The sequence below is a fragment of the Ursus arctos genome, unplaced genomic scaffold (genome assembly GCF_023065955.2).
Source record: "Ursus arctos isolate Adak ecotype North America unplaced genomic scaffold, UrsArc2.0 scaffold_5, whole genome shotgun sequence".
NCBI classification, from domain to species: Eukaryota; Metazoa; Chordata; class Mammalia; order Carnivora; family Ursidae; genus Ursus; species Ursus arctos.
The window spans coordinates 80,135,111-80,155,533 of NW_026623067.1; the positions used below are offsets into that span (position 1 = coordinate 80,135,111).

Here is a 20,423-nt window from a genome sequence, read left to right on the forward strand (position 1 = left end):
TAGAATATTTGTTCTAAATCTCTCATATACAAGCTTTATGGCCATGGTATACAATAGCAACACTAATGGCAAAAATATCTTGCAGAAGTAATCACTGGATTTTTATACTAAAATGAGAATCTGATATATATATATATATATATATATATATATATATATATACTATATTTAGTATAAAATGAAAGAATAAAGAATGAGCATGCTTTGCTAATTTCTCATTAAATATTATTGTTCCCTAAAAGACAGAATGAAAGGAAAAGTTTACATTCTATGTGAGGTAAATACCTTTCAGACATTCCCAGATTTACATATGAATTCTTTAAGTTTTACATGTATGAACAACAACCTAGAAAAGACTCTTACACTCTTTGAAGGGATTTGCTACTTTTTCTTGTGATATTTGTTTTTCCTCTCCCAAATTCTATGCTTTATCCCCCACTCACTACATTCTAGAACCTACTTGTTGTATAATGAGACTGGGAGAGTAGAGGATACAGGAAAGGAAGTACAAGAAAGGAGATACAGGAAAAAAGACTAAATATCTCCGTATGTGCTGCTCATGCTTGCCACTTCCCCATGTGATGGTGTCCTACCCTTACTCCAAAACTACTATAAGACTTGCTCAAACTAGGTATTTATCTTCTCCAATGCAGAAATTTTTAAAAGTTAAAATTAACTTAGTCTTACACTAGAAGAGTTCCAATTAAATCTTGAAATCTTGTAAGCAGACATCTCAATCTCCAAAGAAATGTATGGCTTTTAAAAGCATTATTCATTCTTCCTTAGTATAAAACACACATGGTCTTTGCAGTGGCCTTCAGCATGCATTGCTTAGAATCAATTGTCTAAATGTATTAGTGTTCTCTACCAATTATCAAAAGAAAGAAAAACCATTATGTGATTTATGACTAGGAAGATTTCATGTCCCATGGGTTAATTTTCCTGAGGATTCTTGGTAGTATTATCTCATATTTTCATTGTCCAATCAGTTATACCCAAAATGCCATTGCCTATTTTAGTTTCAGGGATCACATAGCTGTGACAATCATGGTCTAAGAAAAACATGCTCTTGTGCACGAATCTTTATATATAAGTACCAGAGACACGCCATCAGACTCTTTGTGCCATTTAAAATTGCCATCAGAGGAAAAAATTGGGATAAAGTGAGAATTTGAACAGAGTAGCATATGAGAAGTCACTGTTAGACATTTATTTATTTACTTATACTATACCATATTTAAAAAAATAAGTTACAGTGGTTAGTAGGGATCAATAAAATATAATCAATGGTAAATAATAGTAGAGGAGACAAAAATGAAATACATTTAAATATAAAAAACAAAATAAAGATGACACCTGTATAAAAACTAGTATCTCATTATTAGCAAGAGCATACCAAGTTTCTAATACATCAGTAAAGAGCATTATGCTCTGGGTAAAGAGGCATTCTCTAGCCTCTAGAAATTAAGTCTCAACTTTACTTACCATACCAAGCAGAGTTTTTACAGATTTGTGTGTGATTTTCTTAACTTGGGATAAGAAAAACAAATGTCAGCGGTTCATGAGCTGAAAGTACTGTGATAAGTACATAAAAGTAATAACTTTGTACCAGTCAGTAACTGCTGACCACAAAAATGTTTTAGCTTTGGGTGTTACTGAACTTTATCTCACTAAGCAAGATAAAATAGTTGAGTCAACAAGAATTACTCCCTGTCTCTACAAAGCAGATGTTATAAGTAAATAATGCAAAAATACTCCTGCCTGCTTCTAATGTAAGCCTGTGGGGAGAAGGAAAAATATGCAGCAGACCCCTGCATCAGATGACGGGAAAGGAATAACACAAGAAAAAGATGAAGCTTGGGTAACAACCTGAATCTGCTGTAGTAAGAACTTTGTTTGAATGACTTTGATGAAACTCAAAAACTTCTTCTTGGTTTCTCCCTTCAGCTCCACTAGAAGACCCAGATACCATGAATCAATGATTGAAGATTCACAACCAGCATACCTACTCCGACAATACCTTTCTAAATGAAAGATGTCTACATCACCACATCGACCACTGGGACCAAGAACTAGGGATTATTGGGATGGATGGTTGATGAATGCAAATAAACAGCCCTCTCTTTTAATGGGCTTGATGTGATATCTTTATTCTACTAGCCTGTCAGGGTATTAGGGAAATTTTTGACAAACAGATACATTTCCCTCCCACCTCCTTGTTCCTTAAATCAATTGTTCTCAAAGTATGATCTCTAGAACCAAAAACAGCCAGTAAGACCCATTCAGGGGCCGATGAGGTCAAAACAGTTTCATAATAACACTCAGACAAACCTTGCCTTTTCACTTGGTTGACACGTACACTGATAGTGCAAAAACAATGATGGTAAAACTGATTACACCTTAACATGAATTAAGGTAGCAGCACCAAATTATATATCAGTACTCTAGGAGTCGCTGTATTCTTTATTGCCATGCACTCATAATTCTATAAAAAAGAAAAACATTGAATTTCACATAACAGTATTCTTGATGAAGCAGTAAAATGAATTTAATTAAGCTTGGCCTTTGCATATATCCCTCTTTAATAGTCTATATGACAAAATGAGAAAGAAAGATAAAACACTTCTGCTACATTCTGAAGTATGTGGCTGTATCCAGTAAAAGCCCTCGTACAAATCTTTCAGATGCAAGCTCAACTAGCCGCTTTTTAGTGGAACACCATTTTTACCTGAAAACACAGTGACATACTATAATTAGTCAGACATGTTTTGACAGACATTTTTTCAAAAATTAATGAAGTGAACCTATCATTTCAAGGAAAACAACTGACAATATTTGTTGCAATGATATATTTCAAGCTTTCAAGGAAAAATTAGAATTTTGGAAAATGCAGGTCTGCCACCATGAACTTGACAGTTTCCCAATACTTAAATAATATTCTTATGAGAACACCACTGATGCTAACAAGTGTGATAATGAATTTGTCAATTTTTAAAAGATATACATAACTCAGTTAACCAGTATTTTCCAAATAGTAATGCATGATGTTACAGAGTTATGCATGAGTAAAGGTAATTAAGATGCAACTCAAATCAATGTATTTCACATTTGTTGCTTTGAAATATTTGTTGCTATAGATCAAAATTCTACATTATAATCAACTTTTAAGAAATCATCCACTGACAAGTTTTGGTGTAATTCCAAAACAAAATAACCACAATTATCTTAAAGATTATTACAATACTCCTTCCTTTTCTAAGTGTATATCTGTGTAAAACCAAAACTTCTTCACTATACTTCAGTCAAATACAACAGAACTGTTTGAGTGCAGACAGAGATATTAGAAGCCAAACATTAAAGTTATTTGCAAAAAATTTAAACAGGACATTTCTCATTTTTTTTTTTAATTTTGGAAAAAGCAATTTATATGAAATATGTTTAAATAAAGTCAAAATGAAGTACTCAACTTTAAAATTTCTCAGTTTTAAATTCTAATACAATAAATATTCATATAGACAACTCATATAAGTAAAACTGTTTGGCGTTCTAAATAATTATTGAAAGAATAAAGGCTGGGGCTGGGTCGTAGGCTGGGGCAGCTCCTCTGGGGACAGCAAGGCCCGAGCCTCTGCCTGGCTCCCCTTAGGTGCTGAAATGCCTAAGAAAGCTGGTGCGACGAACAAGGGTAAGAGCCAGAGCAAGGAACCAGAGAGACCACTTCCTCTATTAGGTCCTGTGCCAGTTGATCCTAAAGTTTGTGTCACCATAGCCATCCATGCCAAACCTGGGTCCAAACAAAATTCTGTAACAGATGTGACAGTGGAAGCTGTGAACATGGCCATCGCACCCCCCCCCCCCATCGGAAGGTGAGGCTAATGCCGTCACCAAGACAGCATGGTACTGGCACAAAAACAGACACGTAGATCAATGAAACAGAATAGAGAGCCCAGATATGAACCCTCAACTCTATGGTCAACTAATCTTCAACAAAGTAGGAAAAAATATCCAATGGAAAAAAGACAGTCTCTTCAATAAATGGTGCTGGGAAATTGGACAGCTATGTAGAGAAGAATGAAACTCCACCATTCTCTTACACCATACATAAGGATAAACTCTAAATGGACAAAAGACCTCAATGTGAGACAGAAATCCATCAAAATCCTAGAGGAGAACATAGGCAGTAGCCTCTTCGACATCGGCCACCACAACTTCTTTCAAGACAAGTCTCCAAAGGGAAACAAAAGTGAAAATGAACTTTTGGGACTTCATCAGGATAAAAAGCTTCTGCACAGCAAAGGAAACAGTCAACAAAACAAAGAGGCAACCCACGGAATGGGTGAGGATATTTGCAAATGACACTATAAAGGACTGGTATCCAAGATGTATAAAGAACTTCTCATACTCAACACCCAAAAAACAAATAATCAAGTCAAAAAATGGGCAGAAGACATGAACAGACACTTTTCCAAAGAAGACATACAATGGCTAACAGACACATGAAAAAATATTCAACATCATTAGCCATCGGGGAAATTCAAATCAAAACCACGTTGAGATACCACCTTACAGCAGTTAGAATGGCAAGAATTAACACTGCAGGAAACAACAAATGTTGGAGAGGTTGTAGAGAAAGGGGAACCCTCTTACACTGTTGGTGGGAATGCAAGCTGATACAGCCACTTTGGAAAACAGCGTGGAGATTCCTCAAGAAGTTAAAAATAGAGCTACCCTATGACCCAGCAATTGCACTACCAGGTATTTACCCCAAGAGATACAGATGTAGTGAAAAGAAAGGGCACATTCACCCCAATGTTCATAGCAGCAATGTCCATAGTAGCCAAACTCTGGAAGAAGCCAAGATGCCCTTCAACAGATGAATGGATAAAGAAGATGTGGTCCATATATACAATGGAATATTACTCAGCCATTAGAAAGGATGATTTCCCAACATTAGCATCAACATGGATGGAACAGGAGGAGATTATGCTAAGAGAAATAAGTCAAGCAGAGAAATTATCATATGGTTTCACTTATTTATGGAACATAAGGAATAGCGCTGAGGACATTAGGAGAAGGAACGGAAAAACGAAGGGGGGGAATCAGAGGGGGAGAAACACCATGAGAGACTATGGACTCCGGGAAACAACTGAGGGTTTTAGAGGGGAGGGAGGTGGAGGGATGGGTTAGCCCAGTGACGGGTATTAAGGAGGGCACGTATTGCACGGAGCACTGGGTGTTGTACACAAACAATAAATCATGGGGCACACATCAAAAACTAATGTACTGTATGGTTACTAACATAACATAAATTAAAAAATTAAAATAAAAAAATGATGTATGAAGATAAAAGCCCTGGAGAGTTGTCTACATTTGTAGTAAGGTGGAATCTAAGATACAGTCTTCAGTTAGACCAGAAATCCAGAAATGACCAGGAGAAAGCACTAGCTCAGCTGTCAGGAAAGCTACAACCCACCTGCAGCAACGCCCTGAGGACACAGCTGTGATGGCTGCAGCTGAGCCCTGCTGTCTTTAATAGCACTAGAATGTTCAGTGGGTCATCCTGCCACCATTTTTTCCTTTTGGTCCAGAATGGTAAATCTCATGAAAAAGTGGTGAGGCTATCAGCGTCCACAACTCAGAAGAGATCTTGGAGAAATTAAAGTAGCAAGTCAAAAATAATAATAATAATAATAATAATAATAATAATAATAATAAAAGCAACGTATGAGAAATACATCCTTGAGAAGCTTTTTATTTGCTATTCATGAAGAGGCTGCTAAAGTAGAAAAATACATTTCAGTGCACTGAAGAACATGAAAAAAAATTTTGAGAACAGGACTCAAAAAAGAAGTAGGAATTTTAAAAGTACTGTACATTCCATGTAGATTCTAATATCCAAACAGTTTGGAACATGTTAGTCCAATTTCATTGCATTACAATATAACAGAGCTGGAAGAGATCTTCAAGATGACCTCTGTCAGCCCCTTTCACTCTGTGACGTGGCTTCTGCTATCCAGAAGTTGAGAGGCTTGTTCAGGATCGCCGTGCAGGATGGCAGGATGCAGTTTATCCTGATTGTAAATGAAGAGATTTCCACGGCACTTCTAGGGTTCTGAGGATTGCTTTCTCTAGAGTTTACAAGTGACAGAAGAAAATGTGTCACGCTGCTTTGTGGTCTTACTTTTGTATTTTAAAAGGCTTATCTAAATACAAAAATGCTTTTTGTGTCTTTTTAAAACTCTATGGAGCATTTTATGGAAAAATAAATAAGAATAATCAGGACTTGTCATTTAATGTTAATTATTTTGAGGAAGTCACTGAATTGTTGCCCTCGTTGGATGGTGCAGTCTTCAAATCTGGTGATTCTTATGAATCTCCAAAGATCCTTAAAAGAAGAGGGCCTGGAAGCTACTTTCAGTATTTGTAAAAGCCTATCAAAAACCATATCTACGTTAAAGCTTCAAAAGCTAATAATAAATACCTTGTTTTTATTTTTTATTTTATTTTTTTATTATTTTTTTAAAAGATTTTATTTATTTATTTGACAGAGAGACAGCCAGCGAGAGAGGGAACACAAGCAGGGGGAGTGGGAGAGGAAGAAGCAGGCTCCCAGCAGAGGAGCCTGATGTGGGGCTCGATCCTAGGACCCTGGGATCACACCCTGAGCTGAAGGCAGATGCTTAACAACTGAGCCACCCAGGCGCCCCTAAATACCTTGTTTTTAAATATCCAATGCAAATTATAATGATTTGGTCAGGCAAATAAGTTCATTACCTTTGCTGATCAGAATCAAAGCAGTTGTGTGCTTTTGTCTAAGTACCTAAGAAAATATATTGATAGACAAAATGTATAAAAATACAAAATCCGCAAGAAGGACTAATAACAAAAATTACTGATGGTGGAAAAAAAAAGAGCATAAGGGGGGGCGGGTGGCTCAGTCAGTTAAGCATCTGCCTGTGGCTCATGTCATGAGCACAGGGTCCTGGGATTGAACCCCATTATCAGGCTTCCTGCTCAGCAGGGAGTCTGCTTCTCCCTCTGCCTACTGCAACCCCTGCTTGTGCTCTCTCTCTCTCTGTGTCAAATAATTAAATCAATCAATCAATCAATCAATCTTGGGAAAAAAAGTATAAAGGGTTCCTGTTTGAGAATCATTGCTCTAATTAAATTTTACCCCTTTTATATTTTACCCTGATGTTCCTCTCATTTACTAATTCGCCCCATTGCTGTCCTTGTGATTAAACAATCCCTCTCTCATAAACCCCCCCAAATAGTGCCCCAGATTTATGATACAGACACTTAGACAATAGGCCTACAGGTCCTCAGACCTGGGATAATTCCTGTTAGTATTAGCAGCAGCGGCAGTATTTTTTTTTCTTTTTTCTTTTTAGCTAAGCAACTACAAGGTCCTGTTCTGGTTATTTTATTTCTCATTTCATTTAATCTTCACAATTCCTAGATTCTTGTGTTACTTAGTTCTAAGTAAATGAAAAAAAAAAAACCAGGAGCTTGTTTGAATTGTAGGGAGCACTTCTTTTATATTTAACAAAAAAATCCAAAGGAATGATTTCAGGATTGATTCAGCAGCTTAAGATGTTATCCAGAACATTCTTCTGTTCTTTTGCTCATTGATTTGACATTCTTCTGTTCTTCCATCCCCAGTCTGTTGGTTTCCTTCTTCATCCTTGCTTCTAATGGTCACAACATGTCTGCAGCACTTCTATGCATCACATTCTCATGAGACAAGCTCCAAAATGCAAATAATTGGGAGGGAAATAAGATTCTCCTAATATGACACTTTCTCACTTACAAGGAAAACCTTTCATAGAACTACCATTGATTTGGCTGACTTCTCCTTTGGTTATATTTAACCTACCTCTAACTTAATTGGAGGAAAGGGGACTGGTCTATGAAAGCCCATGCTAGCAATAGAAACATGCATCATCCTCTGAGGCTGCGCACACTGTCACCGAACAAAGATTCTGGAGTCTCTTAGATAGGAAATGGAATGGCTGATGTGTATGTGGATGGATAGATAGATAGATAGATAGATAGATAGATAGATAGACAGACAGAAACTGATTCACGTTATAATAGGATACATAAGGTTTCTGGATCAGAGAACAGATCATTACACACAGAGAACCTAAGCACTGGTTCTCCAAACTCCAATCTCCACTGGGCAACAATGGGTAGGAGCCTGATGTTACCCTGTGCTCGCACTGGGTTTGTACACATAGCAGGAACCCTGAATTTATGAGATTCTGAAGTTGTACAGGACAGTTGACAGATCTGTATCTCCTTCCCTGAGAAAGAAAAAGAAAGAAAAAGAAAGAAAGAAAGAAAGAAAGAAAGAAAGAAAGAAAGAAAGAAAGAAAAAGAGAGAGAAGCCTTTAAGCAGGAATGTTAATAAATTTTTTCCTGAGAAGGCAGAGCAAAGTCCCAGCCTCCCAAAGCTGGAAGAGCAAGTGGCCTCAGGGGAGATAAGTCTCTAAATATTTTTTGGAACAATACACAATTTCAAGCTTGCAAAGCATGTTTGCTAGTAATCATCCTTTAACAAAGTTTTCCAGTGATTTTTGTTCAGAAAGCCCAGACCATACACAAATGTGAAAAAAAAAAATATGGAGAGCTGTTCCCAACAATAGGACACTATCATTATCTCTGCTTTACAAAGGTAAACAGAGCTCAGTGATTGCAAGGAACTTGACAAAAGTAAACTCCTGTTTACCTGGATGTTTTTGGGAAAAAAAAAAACAAAACCCTTACTCCTTCATGGATGGCTATGCTACTTTTGGTAACATGAGGCAAGGGAAGGGGATAAGGAATAAATAAATGGATTCTGGAATCCTAAACTACAATTCCAAAATATTTGGAAATATAGTTCGTCTTATTATTTGATATCTTTAGTTCTGTTTCAGAGTCTGCTTGAAACAAAATCATGATTTCTAACGTTAAATACAAGTGAAGATTTATTCCTGATAGCCACCAACCAAATGCAAGTGAACTTTTTGAAAAACGTCTGTTTTAAAGCTGTGACTATTTATAGCTGGAAACCTTTGCTTCCTTAAATATGACTTGAGAGAACACTTTTGATTATGAAGTCATAACCCCCATTTATCAAATATAAGTGAAAAGGGAGTTTTTGTTGAAAAAACTGTCATAATATATAAAACATACACACGTACAACATCATTTTTCTGCCTTTAAATATGGCTGCTATTGACCATTTAATACAGAAACTCCCACAGACATTGGTGGTCATGAAATAAAAGATTGCAATTCTTTTTTCTCTTTGTCTTAAGAAGACACCTTAGATGGTACAAAGTTACATGACAGCAAATAGAATGCCACACACTGAGATACTTTTCAATCCTTCACAGCTTCTAGGAAATACTGCCCTTTTACTTCAGTCTGTACTCCATTGACAACGTCTCCATTACGTAAGAGAGAGGTGGTGGTGTTCAGCTCCGCGTCAAATATTATATGAAAGTATTTCTCCAAGATTACTGTGTTGAAAAGTTTATCATTAATAAAAGTTCCCTATGCTTTGTATTTAATTTGTAAGTATGACAAAGTATAAAAAAAAGTACAAATATGAAAAAGGAAAAGAAGAAAGCAAATGAAATACCACAAAGTTGTATGCAACTCTTTCACCTATTTTTTTTTTTTTAAAGCCAGAAGGAATCAGGCAAGCTTCATGTACAGTTGGTTAAAAGAAACTTTCTTGCTAATTTATATATATATTTTTAGAAGTCCACTTTTAGAAGATTCTTTTAATTTTCATCTTCAGCTTGGAGGCAATTGCGGCCATCGATGGATGAATATTTGAATCATTTACATAGAAGAAAATTTCCCATTTATCAATTTTAAATAAAATTTCCCTTCATTGTGACACTTTGGCATGCCAAGTGCATTTTGTCACTTACTAGTCTCTGATATAAACTACACAGTAAATTTATTCGGACTCACCTGAAAACTTAGTTTATTTGAAGATGCTTATAGCCAGAAAATTTCTGCATAAATGCATATGGAAACTACAGAACACCGACAATTTTCCTCCTGATTTTCCTGGTACTGTTTGCCTCAGTTGGCAAAGTAACACATTTAAAAACTAATCAGTTCACAATATGTATACAGTTCCTGGTATATATAAATTGAAATACAGTTTGCAGAATAAAGGTTTAAAAGTCCAGAGACTTTAACAAGTGTGGAGAATGTGGTAAAGAAAAGAAAAAAAACTTTAAAAATAAGAAAACACAAAGAAACAAAAATACAAATAATTAGAATTTTGAGTAAAAGTCTTTGGACACTTAAGCTGTCGAGTGATTGGCGGGGCGCCTGGGTGGCCTGGTCGGTTAAGCATCAGACTCTTGATTTTAGCTCAGCTCATGATCTCAGGGCCCAGACATAGAGCCCCGCATGGGGCTAGTGCTCAGCACAGAGTCTGCTTGTCCCTCTCCCTCTGCTCCTCCCCCCAGCTCACACACTCTCTCTCAACTAAAAAAAATGAAATCTTAAAAAAAATAAAAGATGTCAAATCAAATTGAAGATCAGATATGGTGTAAAGTCATGGCTGAAAAGTTTGTCAGCATCAGACTCGCTTTGAAATCATTACACCTTCTGCACACTACACAGGAACACACAAACCTGCTCCACTGCTCACCTAACTTTCAAATGCAGGCTGCCTTACACAACAAAAATTAAACGAATTTGCTTTAGCTTTATGTAACACATTACAGAGTGAATTTTTTTCACTCAATGTTTTCACTATCATAGATTAAATTTTAATTTGCCAGACATAGTTCATAAGAACATAGACATACTTGTACTATATATTAGACAATTAAATATAAATATCAATTAACCAATTAGATATAAATCTTAAACATACGGAATACCAAAAAATTTATAAGAAAAGCTTATACCTATTTCCATGATTTTAAGATGCTGTATAAGGTACGGTATAAATTTATTAAGAGATTTTTTAAGTAAAGTGAAACATCAAATTCCTAACTTGAAAGTTTCTTATGATTTTTGATGCATTAATAATAAAAATATCTTAAATTTAAGAATTTTAAAAAGAAGTAGGATTGCCAGACTAAGCAAACAAAAATATAGAACACTTAGGTAAATGTGAATTTCAGGTAAACAATGGATAACTTTTTAGTATAAATATGTTCCAAATACTGTATGGGACAAACTTACACTCAAAGAAAAATTACGTGCTGCTTATCTGAAATTCAAACTTAACTGGGCAATCTGTACTTTATCTGAAACCCTAGTGATAAGATGAAATACCTGAACAATTTCTCTATGACCATTCAACACTGATAGAATTCTCTACTCATACGATCATAAAACCCTTATCCCGTAGGCCGTCTTGGATAGATATAATTCTACTTTTATGTTTCATTTGTCCTGCCTTTTGTACTTACTTCACTTTTTTCAACTGCTTTTTAAATGAGGACCTTCTCCAAATACCAGTTTTGAGGGCAGTCCCTTCTGCCTTCGCATGTTTCTAAAATGCAAATGACTCTACACACCTATTAGTATAAATTAGTATAAAGTTAATATGACATAAAATTCACATTGGATGATGAATGACATTTCTAGCCTACTAATATTTTGTGGTACCACTAATAGCATTTGAAAGAAATGAAAAATACTGAAAAATGTTATTTTAGTTTTCTATTTCTGCTTAATAAATTATCACAAACTTGGTAGCATAAAACACAAATTTATCCTAACAGATTGATAGTAGTAACAGTAGTAGCAGCAGGAGTACTAGCTGCAGTGGTAGTCTGATACAGATCTTGGATCTCAGTGGGCTGAGATCAAAGTGTCTACAGAGCTGCGTTCCTTTCCACAGGCTCTAGAGGAGAATCTGTATCCCCGATTTTCCCAGTTTCTAGAGGCTGCTCACATTTCTTGCCTCAAGGTCCCCTCACTCTCACTTCAAAGCCAGCAACATATCTCTCTGAACTTCTTTAATATTCACATCTCCCTCTGACCACTGCCAGGAGAGGACCCATGTCATTAGATTGGGGGAACTCAGATAATCTAGGACAATTTCTCAATCTCCAAATCTTTACGTGTCAGGACTTCCATTTTGCCATGTGAGCTAATATATTTACAGGTCCTAGGGATTAGGATATGGTCATTTTGGGGGGTCTGTTATTGTGTCTACCACACGCAGCTAAATTACAGCCAGCCACTAAGGAGGATTTAACCATCACCACACGCTCTTTACCTTGGCTCAGTTTGGCCCCTTATGCAGTATTGATCATCTATTTCTCCCCAATCTTTGTAATTTTCTCTTGTCTGTGTAACTCCACATCTTTCTTTATACACCTCCCATCAAGCTTTTATTGTTTGTTTTTTAAAATCCTTATTTATGGTACAATTTATTAATTTATTAGGAATTTGCCTTTTTAAAAACTTGTCAGTGTTTGTTAAAATTAGTATTGTTGAGGTGCCTGGGTGGCTCAGTTAGTTAAGTGTCTGCCTTGGGCTCAGCTCATGATCCCAGGGTCCTGGGATCAAGTCTCCCACATCAGGCTCCCTGCTCAGCAGGGAGTCTGCTTCTTCCTCTACCCCTCCCCCCTGCTCATGATCTCTGTCTCTCTCTCATACACACACTCTCTCTCTCAAATAAATAAATAAATTTTTTAAAAAAATAGTATAGTTTTTCTTTCTGTTTGTGCTCTGTTTACAAAGTTGCAGAGGTTGATGGGTTTGCTCCCAATACTATCTTTCATGTAAGCCTTTCTTTGTAGTGTACAATTTGGCAGAATATAAGGTTTTCCAGGAATATATACACCACATCACAGAATATGTGTATTTTGCTTTTCTCTTTATTCTTTTCATGTAAGAGAACTAGAACATCCTTTCTTGCCTTATCATATCTCAACTGGAGGGCAATGAGTCCCAAACCTGTATCACTATTCTCATTGTTTGTAAAAACATCAGTTTACAATCTTTAATGATATAATTGGTATTTTCGCTTCCTCTATTGTTAAGACAAATTCACTAAAACTAACTTTTCACCTTCTTTTTTGACCAACTGGCTTCCCTTCCAACCATCCCTTTATTTTCCAACACTTAAATCTTACAGTTAACTATTACTTCTGCCAACTGTACCTTTCTTACCTAGACTTGGTCACCAAATACCTTGATATTTGTGCCTTTGAAATTCTTTCATGATAAATTCTAGCCTCTAATGCCATGAGCCTAAATTGTATTTAAAGTTATCAGATTGGCATCCAAGCAATTACCCAATCACGTCTTAATCTATCTATCCACCATCATCACCACCGTCATACCATCATAATCAACCATACCAACAGCAATGTTATTGCATTCCTATAATACGCATTGTGCATGCACAACTGAGAATTATAAAGAAGTATGAAATATGGTTCTGGCCCGTAAGAGTTCATTTAATCAGTAGAGATTTCATGTAAATTAATATATAAATTGGAGAATAATATAAAATAAGTATTTGGCAAAGGACACAAACAGAAAATGCTATAAAGACTTGAAAGAAAGATCTATATGGAAGCCTTCACATATCTGGATATTTTAATTGTTACTCTCTCCAATGAAAGAGCCCATTCCTCTAACCACATCAGCCTCCTCATTTTCATTGAATCATGAATGTTCATACACTTCTAAATTCTGTGTTGATTTCATTGGCAAAGCACTCCTAAGCTTCACCATCTTACCAAACTTTAATATTTAATTTCAATTTAACTTAGATTTTCTAACCTATCAGTCAAAACTCATTTAATCTACATAGTTTTGTTGAAAAGAAGTATATACTGCCACTAAGTGAAACTAGAGATACTCTTCTGGGTTAAACAGCTTGTCTTTTCATGCTCATGGTTACCCGAGAGAAAAGAATAATATGCATTTCCTTCAATTTATGCATTCTGCACAAAATTAAAATATTTTACTAAAGCAACTAAATTAAAATAGTAACTATTGCTGCTAACTGTTTTTAAATAGAATGGGCAATGCATACATACATATGATATATTATCATATGATATATTTGTCAGATTAAATTGTTCTTGATCCTAAATTATAAAATGTCTTACAGAAGATTTTAGGACAGGTAACTAATAAATAAATAAATTGCCAGTTTTTGAGAAGGTACCTTTTACATTGGTAAGTTTAGAAATAATGCTTTATTAAAAATTAGATTTTCACATTTCTTAGGCTGCAGAGTACAAATGGGAAATTTATTCAACTGTGAAAACAAAAAAGGTGAGAAATTCAGAGGTTTTTATTTTGCCGTTTCCATGTTTTAAAAGCTGTATGTGCTGTATTTCACAGGTCTTAAACTGTGTATTTTACTAAGACAGAAGTTCAAACAATGCCAAGCATGACCTTTAAATTTCAGTTCCTCTTAAACTAAAAAATATGTTTTAAGTCTTCCGTTTCTTTTTCCATCATTCTCAATTTAAGCATCTAATGGTCCTGTTATGATCACCATCTTCTTCTTAGAATCTGGACTTTTCCCTAAACAGAAATAAAATGAGGGTCCTACAAAGCAAGATAGTTATTTGGTATGCTTGCCAATATTCTTTTTTTTTTTTTTAAGATTTTATTTATTTATTTGACAGAGATAGAGACAGCCAGCGAGAGAGGGAACACAAGCAGGGGAGTGGGAGAGGAAGAAACAGGCTCATAGCAAGGAGCCTGATGTGGGGCTTGATCCCAGAATGCCAGGATCACGCCCTGAGCCGAAGGCAGATGCTTAACGACTACGCCACTCAGGCACCCTGCTTGCCAATATTCTTGTGGAAGAAGTAAGTGGCAGGATATCTGAGACATTCAGATTTAAATCCAGAAATAAAAAATTCTTGACATTTCATAAAATTGAAGAGGTTGATCATGGTTTCATAATACTCACTGATTTTATTATAGTATTCTCAGCTTTTCCAAAGTTTCACTACCAAGTCTAACTGTAATGGTTCTTTGTGGGCTGAATAAAGATACTGTGATTCTAGCGTTTGCATCCTGTTCAAATTTTCTTAAATTTCTATTTTCTTTACCAATGTTAGTTCACAAATTTGCTTTAAATCAACGTCTTCAAAGCAATCCAAACTAAAATTTTTTATCTAGAACTTTCTTACAAATTATCTTTGCTAAATTATTACATGCAACAGATCTACTTTTGTAGATGGAGAAGTGTAACTTATTCTGAATGCAACTCTTTAGTGATGCTTCGAAACTGGTACTTCCTTTCCCCCTATTTTGGCATTCCAACAACTTAGTGGGAGTCAGGAGAAGCATGGATATATTACTGAGTTTCTGCTTGGCAACTCTACAAATGACTCCTACACTAATATGCCATGCCCTTCAGGCTACTGCTAGGGAGTAATGATAATGTCAGCTAGAGGCAAATCAACCTAGCCCTCTAATGCTTGACTAGCTTCAACTCACTGGCATAAGTTTCTCCTAGGGTCTCCCCTGAATTAACATTTTCTTACTCAGAGAATATATATTCAGCATCTCCTACTGTAGGTCAAATGGGAACTGTTCCCTGGGAAAGAATGTGAGTAATTTGGCTGAGAAATGTGCTGGATTGTGTGAAATTGTGTTGGCCACTGTGCCCCGTTTCCCCCCTTCTGTGTTCTCCTTTTATCATAGGAGCTAGAAGCCTGGGAACTACAACTACATTTTCAAGAATTCCTGCCAGTATGGTCCTAGGTTAGATTCTGCCAAACAGAGGAACTAATGTAATTCTGGAAGGCATAGAAAAAGCAAAAGCAATTATTATTCTCATGGCTATGGATGGCATTTACCAAGGCATTAGCATCAAGATTTTTCCGGCAGCTTCCTAGCGTCATCCAAAGAAATCACCTGCTTTAGTGCAGGGGGTGATGAAATCTGTGGCACTGATTTTTTTATAATCTGAACATTTTCTGATTTCCTAAATGCTACAGTGGCCTCCCTAATTTCTTCTTTCCCAAGCCTTCTAATGGTTTTTCTAAATCCCCTCTATTAAGTCATTTGTGGTATGAAATAGCTGGAGTTTTTTCCAGTTTCCTCACTGAACACCAATAGATATAGAGCCTGTGGAAGAAAAGGAATCCAGAATTCCTCTCCTTTTTAAAGCACTTTGGTGGTCCTGACTGAGGGAAGAAACCAAGGATCTCAAATAGGAACTCACCAAGAGGAAAAGGTGAGAATAGGCTGGTGATCTGGAATCAGCTTCAGGGCTGTCCATACAGAGTTTATTTGGAAATGTGTAAGTAAGGCTAAAAATCACCTGTCCACGCAACCAGGCAAAATGACATGCTTTGGAACTATTAGCTATGAATGCAAATGACAGCTGAAAGTTGTAACTTTAAAAGCATGTTAGATACCATCTCTGCTTGTGTAGATGTTAAGGTCAGTTAAGAGCCACTGTAGCATTAAAGACAGATGCATCATATCTCATCTCCATCCCTCAGAGAGACAGAAAAGTCATCATCAGTGGAGATCCTCCCAGTCTGCCAACAGATCTACAAACAGACCTACATCTGAAATCTTTCCTTCTATTTCATATTAATAGAGGAACTCTCTATGAACCAATTCAAGACCAGGACCTGATTTCTCAGTGATCTACAGCTTCTAGTTATCCTGTCTCTGACTCTTTCTTCAGTTCCTTGCCACCAAAAATAATGTGAATAAGTGTGCAAATGTGTTCGCTCCAGGAACTTAAAACTACAAAAAAGATCTCTTTTAACCTACATTAAAGTCACTTTACCTGCCTTATTATTAGCCAAACTTTTCAAAATAGATTTTTATTTATACTGTTTCTGTTTTTCTACCCCCAAATGCATCTGTCAATTCATTCCATTTTAGCTTCTTTAAATCTTCACTATTCCTCAAAACCTTCTCTGGCTATGGTCATTTATTCATTCACGCATTTTTTTCATTTAACAAATATTTACACAGCCTTATGTTAGGAGTTATATATATACATATAACTTGTAAGATATATCTTTTATATATATTATATATATTTTACATATATATTACATAGATATTACATATATTTTATGTAATATATATATTACATATATTTTACATATATATAATATATATATATATAACTGCTAACATAATGCTTCATTATAAATAGATAATAGATAAATAGATTATAGATAGATAAATAGACAGGGCCATTTCCCATATCTACCTATTGCCATTTCCCAGCCAGTGGAAAAAGGAAAAAAGGAAATGGAGGACAAGCAGGGTTTTTTAAGGATATAATCTGAAACTTGCATACATCATTATATATATATATATATATGTAAATATATGTATGTGTGTGTGTGTATATATATATAAATATATGTATAAAAGAAAAAGGGAAAGTGTCCCTGACTTAATTAATGATGTTTATGTTGCAAATGCAATCAGCATCTTTTTCCTAATCAATTTATTTTTTGTAAAATTAGAAAAAAGTGTAACACAAACTTACCACAAGTTAAAAAATAAGAGGATAGACATATAAAAGGAAATGTATTAATCTCTCCCCAACTAATTAGTTGATTTTAATACTTTGATGTAGATTCTTCCACACATTTCTTTATACTCACGTAATTAAGGTTGCAGCACATGAAATTGATGATAATCTACTGTTTTTTACTTACAACAGTATCAAATGACTGAACTTTGCACATGTACATGTATAGAGATTTTTACTATGTTTTTAAAAGGATTTTGAGCAATGTTCAAATAATATTTTAAAAATATGAATGGTGGGGCGCCTAGGTGGCTCAGTCCGTTAAGCAACTGCCTTCGGCTCAGGTCATGAGTCCTGGGATGGAGTTCTGTGTCTGGCTCCCGGTTCTGCAGGGAGTCTGCTTCTCCCTCTGCCCCTCCTCACATTCCTTCTTTCAATCTCTCTCTCTCTCTCTCTCTCTCTCTCTCTCTCTCAAATAAATAAATAAAATCTTTAACAAAATATGAATGGTTATATGAATGGATAATATCTGCATTCACCTTTGTTGGGGAAATATAAAAACAAAATCTTCTGCCAACCCAGAAAAATGTTTCCACAAAGGTAGCAGAGAAAATACTTATTGAATAAGCATTAAACCAGACTATGATGAGAATAGTCAGTCTACTTTAAGAGATTGCAAAGGCAAAAGGAAATCTCACTCTTCTACATAACCAAACAGATAAGATGCATTTTCTTTGTGTTGTCAAGGTAAACAGTAACTAGTGTTTCAAGTAAGAGGACTTGACAGCACCATTTGTCACAGATAGTTCGTTCTAAATTCACCTGATAATTGAGATGACTCATTGTATTAGTTAACTGAATTTACCCAAAGGCAAATTAAATTCTTACCTTCAGGACCAGAGGTAGTTTTGCAAGTTGGCCAAGGTTGGGCTCCTCCTACCTGCCCACAGAAACTGGGACATAGGAGTGCTATCTTCTTTAATGATTACATTTCAAAGAGATGATTCCAAGGTCCTAGAGAAAGATATTCCTGGATTATAAAAATGACAAGAAGCTTATTTAGCCTTTAAAAAGGTATACATATATTTTAAAGAGAATTTATAACCACAAGTTTTCTAAAGTAAATGTCTGAAAAAAGGAAGGTAGGATATCTCTTCCCTTATTTTTCACAGGGAGGATTAAGCCTCCTAAATTTGTATTTACCCTTACATTTTACATATTAAGAATAAAAACATTTACATAAAATTAACTACCTTTATTTTTATCACAAAATATTATCTCCCAATATTTGAATAATTGGGGTCTCTATGGTAGTAACTGTATAGAAGGCAGAAAACAGACTATGGAAAGGTTGGATTAATAAATAAATTTATAGGGGCACTTGAGTGGCTCAGTCAGTTAAGCACCTGACTCTTGATTTTGACTCAGGTCATGATCTCAAGTTCATGACCTCAAGGTTGTGGAATCCAGCCCCAGTAGGGCTGCTCTCTCAGTGGGGAGTCTGCTTGAGGATCCTCTCACTCCCTCTGCCCCTCCCCCCAATCTCTGTCTCTCTCTCTCTCTCTCACGCTCTCTCTAAAATAAATAAGTAATCAAATAAATAAATAAATAAATAAATAAATAAATAAATAAATTTATAGGATAAGAGGATTAGTCAAGAAAGCAAGTCCCATAATCAGTAATTCATGTAGGTATTATTTTCAGATAACTGAGCAAGTAAAATTATGCACAAGTAAATTTCTGTCAATTTTTATTTTGGGTAAACAATCATGATCAAACTGAATAAATTCTACACACTATTATTCTTAATAGTTTAGAAATAAGAACATGATTATTGTAGTGAAAAACACATATACTTGATCTTGATGGTAATTAAATGTTTCCCCTTTCCTATTGTAGAAATTCAATTATATATTGAAAAATCACAACTAGGAAAACATGAAGGCATAAATGAAATAAATCACACAGTTATGTAGACAAGGAAATAACACATATTTATCTCATGCTTTCTTATCTGAATAACTACACAATATGTTTCACTTTTGCATGTAGCCTATCATGTGTACATATACAATTAGTATTTGTATTGTACTAAACTATATTTAATTTTGTATTCCTGATGCTTGCACATTTCCTGGCACAATGATGACACCCAGTAACTGTTTATTAGATTTAATTTTAAAATGACATTATTTTAAACCTAATAACTACTAATTGAGTTAAATATTAGGATGACTTTAGTTTAAAATTAAGCATTAACCTCTCTGTTGATTTCAGGATTATTTTTTTGCCCCCAAAAAACCTAGATAATTCAAAAGTCTGTCCACAAGAGAGCTAGTATTTGCAGAGTACCACACGCAAGCATTTTACATGCACTATATCTTTTAACCCTCATAAAAACACTAAAATGTAGGTATTTATATTTGTTAAGATAAAGGGTAAGCTACTGTGTTATAACAGAGATCCAAATATTCACTGACTTAAAAAAATACAGGTTTATTTCTTCCTCAAGGAATAGTTAGTAGATAGGGTCATCTAGAGTGGATTATCCCAAGAGGGCGCTGCCAGACCCCAGGTAGAGCTTCCATCTCTGAATCCAAGATGGGGCCATTTCCCATGTCCAGCTATTGCTATTTCCTAGTCAGTGGAAAAAGGGAAAAAGAAAATGGAAGCCAAGCAAGATTTTTAAAGGATATTATCAGAAAGTTGCATATATTATTTGTGTTCTCCTTTTGGCTAGAACAAGGTCAGATGGACACAGTTAACAAGGTAGGCTAAGAAATGTAGTCTCTAGCTGGGAGAGTGGGAGCCCTACTAAAATACGTGTGTGTGTAATGGAGTAGGTTGAGGTAGACTTACTGGGAATCACTGTGACATTAATGTGGTATAACCTTTAGAGTCCCTCACTCACACAGCCTCCTTCCAAGGTCCTGGAGAAGGGGGAGCTAGCAAATTA

General features: G+C 35.5%; 1 long non-coding RNA gene across 1 annotated transcript in view; it reads right to left on the reverse strand.

Annotated features, from left to right (window-relative positions):
- Positions 1-20,423, reverse strand: part of LOC113255040 (uncharacterized) — a 152,649-nt gene that overhangs the window by 95,883 nt on the left and 36,343 nt on the right. The window contains exon 3 of the long non-coding RNA XR_007190475.2: positions 18,356-18,481. This is a non-coding gene — a long non-coding RNA (uncharacterized LOC113255040). The remainder of the gene's footprint in view (positions 1-18,355; positions 18,482-20,423) is intronic.